Below are 5,000 nucleotides of genomic sequence, written 5' to 3' on the forward strand. Positions count from 1 at the left end.
ATGTTAAAATGTGGCAGGTCCACTTCCTTTGCCTTAGCTGTGCTTGACTATGGGTATATAAATATGTATGTGTACATAACTACATGCATGTATATAAATGTGTATTGTGTGTGTATGTGTGTGTGCGTGCCTGTCTGTGCGTGTTGAGGGTAGCTGTTTGGTACACATGTATGTTAAAATGTATGTATGCACTGTGTGTGTGCGTGCGTGTGTGTGTGTGTGCACGCGCGCGCGTATGTGTGTTGTCGTCACATTTTGTAAAGTGTGTATGTAACATTGATGTACTGTGTTACGTAAACAAAAGTGTTTTTCTTTTTATAAAGCACCTTGAGCAGATTTCTGGATAGTATGCTGTATAAGTATTCATTATTATTATTATTATTATTATTATTATCATCATCACCATCATCATCATCATTAACCTCCCCACCACCCGCCAACGTGAGCCAGGTCTCCAGTCACACGCGGGAGGACCGCAGTGAGAACGAGAGAGGGAAATTTCCTTTCCCCAGGGACACACCACCCTTTCAGCTTCACTGGTTCAGTCAATTTCTCGCTGAGTAGGCGACCTGACTGCGTTCGGGCCGGCAAATCCATCTACGCTACACCACATCTGCGCAGGCAGAGATGCCTGAGCAACCCGCAGCACGACCCAACGCGCTTGGTCAGGCCTGAAGGGCATGCTTATATATTTGTGTAACCTATCAGAGTGGAAATTAGCAAATAATGAGGCCAGGAGACGACGTGATTAACAAATAGTAAAGAGTGGTAACTCTCCCCATTACACAAGGCACACAACTTCAAGTCAGTGATGCTTACGCTACCGATTCAAGCTAGCACACAAGGTAAATAAAAGGTACATTGGAACAAACCCAGACACTTCCTCAAAAAAAAGGAAGCGCCGGGCCTGTCCGAATACCACTCATCTGACATGTGCACACAGCAGCAAAGACAGAAGAAATGTGCAAACACAAATTAGCTTTTATTCAAGACTGGCATAGCCTCTTTAAACCTGAATAAGCCACACAGAACACATGGACAATACAGAACAAATACATGGTTGCCTCGGTAGCTTATCCACTGGAAATTAACAAATAATGAGGCCAGGAGACGGGTTTGTTCCAATGTACCTTTTATTTACCTGTGTGCTAGCTGAATCGGTAGCGTAAGCATCACTGGCTTGAAGTTGTGTACCTTGTATAATGGAGAGAGTCACCACTCTTTACTATTTGTCTATCAGAGTGGATTTCTGCTACAGAATTTTGCCAGAGGACAACACTCTCGTTGCCATGGGTTCTTTTTTTTTCTCACGAGAGCGCCAAGTGCGTGCTGCACACGGGACCTCGGTTTATCGTCTCATCCAAAAGAATAGACGCTCAGTTTGATTTTCCAGTCAAACTTGGGGAGAAAGGGGCGAGAGCGGGATTCGAACCCACACCCTCACGGACTCTCTGTATTGGCAGCTGAGCGTCTTAACCATTCTGCCACCTTCCTCCTGGTGAGTTTCAGTTTCAGTAGCTCAAGGAGGCGTCACTGGCGTTCGGACAAATCCATATACGCTACACCACATTTGCCAAGCAGATGTCTGACCAGCAGCGTAACCCAACGCGCTTAGTCAGGCCTTGAGGAAAAAAAAAGGGGGGGGGGGGGGGAATGAATAAATAATAGAGAAATACATATTAAAAAAAAATAATAAAAAAAAATAAAAAGAGGCAAGGCCTTCAAGACTCACTTGTGATATACTTTTTTTTTTTAATTCCAAGCTTTTTATATATTGTCTATAATTTCAAAATGTAATGTTTAAGATGAGAAAGATCAGTTTAAAGCGAATTAAGTCCCCTAGCATTAATTACAGAGTAATTTCCCTTTTTTACTATCCGGCTGCACCAAAACGTTTGCAAAATAAATAAAACTTCCATGCTTAGCAAAAGAAGTTCCTGTTTGAACAAAAAATGATAATAATGACTGCTCTTGTTGTGTCAGAATATCATATCAAAGTGCCAAGTTTAGAGAATACAAAAAATATAAATATAACAGTAAATGCAGTTTGCATATAATTAGGCTTTTTTTTCTTTCTTCCCCCCCCCCCCTATCCCAGAGGTGCAATATTGTTTTAAACAAGATGACTGGAAAGAACTGAATTTTTCCTATTTTTATGCCTAATTTGGTGTCAACTGACAAAGTATTTGCAGAGAAAATGGCAATGTTAAAGTTTACCACGGACACACACACACATACACACACACACACACACACACAGAGACAACCGAACACCGGGTTCAAACATAGACTCACTTTGTTTACACAAGTGAGTCAAAAAAGAACTAATACTACTAATAATAATAATATGTATAAGGCGCAAAAACTTGATGAAGTCAACTATCAGCGTACATAAATAAATGTTGAGCGAAGAAAAAGCCTGTGATCCATCTTCTTTTCGCGGCAGTAACGTTTAACTCACTCCATACGAACGGCGAAAGAGACGACGTTAACAGCGTTTCACCCCAATTACCATCATCAAAATATTGCAAGTGGAAGGCTCTTATACTGAAGACGTGAATGTTGACAAAGAATACCACAATTCTGATGACGGAAGCTAAAGGTTGGGTCATTCAGACACCCACTGGACATCCGAGGTGTCTGTGTAGAGGAGAAGAGAGGACTGGCCGTACTGAGTGAGTTAAACTGGAACCCGGTAAATGTTTAGTTTCCTGACCAGCGACTCCATCTCTGTACTGTACAGGTGTCGGGGATTGGGCAGACAAATGTTTGGACAGCGGGGGATCGCATGACGCAACAAGAGAGGCAAGGCCTTCAAGACTCACTTGTGATAAATTAAGTCCCCTAGCATTAATCACAGAGTAATTTCCCTTTTTTTACTATCTGCACCAAAACGTTTGCAAAATAAATAAAAATTCCCTGTTCAGCAAAAGAAGTTCCTGTTTGAACAAAAAAATGATAATAATGACTCCTCTTGTTGTTGTGTCAGAATATCAGATCAGAGTGCCAAGTTTAGAGAATACAAAAAATATAAATATACAGTTTGCATATAATTAGGCTTCTTTTTTTTTCTTTTTTTTTTTGTGTGCCCATCCCAGAGGTGCAATATTGTTTTAAACAAGATGACTGGAAAGAACTGAATTCTTCCTATTTTTATGCCTAATTTCGTGTCAACTGACAAAGTATTTGCAGAGAAAATGTCAGTGTTAAAGTTTACCACACACACACACACACATACAGACAACCGAACACCGGGTTAAAACATAGACTCACTTTGTTTACACAAGCAAGCGCTTAGAGCTTGGTCTCTGATCAAGGATAGGCGCTATATATAAGTATCCACATCAATCAAAAAAAGTCAATAAAAAAAAAATGGTTGACTCGCGGCTTGAGGGTAAGACCTCCCCCCCCCTCCCCACTCCCCACCCCCACGCCCACCCCGTTCCCTCTGTCTGTCTGTCTCCCATTCACAACCGCCCCATAAATTTTTCAAAGGATCCTGGCCGCGGCCACACACAGACACCCGATTTCCTCCATACCACTTTCCCTCTTTCCGTTCTTCTGCTGGTGTGAGCTGGGACGGGAAGTGGAAAAAAAAGTTCGACCATCATGAGACCGTGGATTTTGATTTCCTGTACTCTGTGTGTGTCTGTGTGTGTGTGTGTGTGTATCTCTTTCTCTGTATCCTCTCTCTCTCTCTCCTCTCTCTCTTCCACCTCTCTTTCCCTTTCACCTCTCTCTCCATCCCCGCCCCCTGTGTGTGTGTGTGTGTGTGTGTGTGTCTTTCTCTGTATCTTCTCTCTCACTCTTTCTCTCCTCTCTCTCTCTCTTCCACCTCTCTCTCTCTCTTGCCCTCCCTCTCCCCCCCCCCCCTCTCTTTCTGTGTGTGTGTCTGTCTTTGTCTCCACTCTCTCCCTTTCTCTCCTCTCTCTCCTTTCTCTCTCACCTCTCTCTCTCTATTCCCCCTCTTTCTTTCTCTCGCTCTCCCTCCCATCTTCTCCTCTCTCTCTCTCATCTCTTTTCTATCTCTCCCCCTCTCTGTGTGTGTGTGTGTGCGTGCGTGCGTGCGTGCGTGTGTGTGTGTGCGTGTGTGTGGTTGTTGTTTTTGTTTTGATTGATGCATTTTTTTTTCCTCTATTGTGTATCTTTACTAACACCATGCTTTCATTTTATTAAATATAGAGTATTGTAGACCCTATTCAGGGCGGGGACTGGATGTAAAAAAAGCACACCAGTGCTTATCTATTATCCTCGAAATAAAGAAGTTGTCTTGTCTTGTCTTGTCTTGTCTCTCTCTCTCTCTCTTCACGCTGGATCTCTCTCCTCTCACTCTCACTCCCAAGCCCCACTCTCTCTCCCTCCCTCCCTCTCTCTCTCTCTCTCTCTCTCTCTCTCTCTCTTGCAAGCTGCAGAGACGTACAAGGCGGCAGATCTACACACGGTAGACCCTAAACTGGACCAAGCAAATATTTGTCCCGTGAGGACCTCTGTGTGTGTGTGTGTGTGTGTGTGTGTGTGTGTGTGTGTGTGTGTGTGTGTGTGTGTGTGTGTCTTTCTCCTCTCTCTCTCTCTTTCACCTCTCTCTCTCTCCCTCTCTTTCACCTCTCTCTCTCTCCCTCTCTTTCACCTCTCTCTCTCTCTCTGTGAGTGTGTCTGTCTTTGTCTCCACTCTCTCCATCTCTTTCTCTCCTCTCTCTCTATTCCCCCTCTTTCTTTCTCTCGCTCTCCCTCCCATCTTCTCCTCTCTCTCTCTCATCTCTTTTCTATCTCTCCCCCTCTCTCTCCCTATCTCTTCATGCTGGACCTCTCTCGCTCTCACTCCCAATACAAGCCCCTCCCTCTCTCTCCTTCTCTCTCTCTCTCTCTTGCAAGCTGCAGAGACGTACAGGGTGGCAGATCAACACACGGTAGACCATAAACTGGACTCAGCAAAATAATATTGAAGACTTGTGTGTGTGTGTGTGTGTGTGTGTGTGTGTGTGTGTGTGTGTGTGTGTCCC

Source organism: Babylonia areolata, chromosome 12 (assembly GCF_041734735.1).
Source record: "Babylonia areolata isolate BAREFJ2019XMU chromosome 12, ASM4173473v1, whole genome shotgun sequence".
Lineage (NCBI taxonomy): Eukaryota > Metazoa > Mollusca > Gastropoda > Neogastropoda > Buccinidae > Babylonia > Babylonia areolata.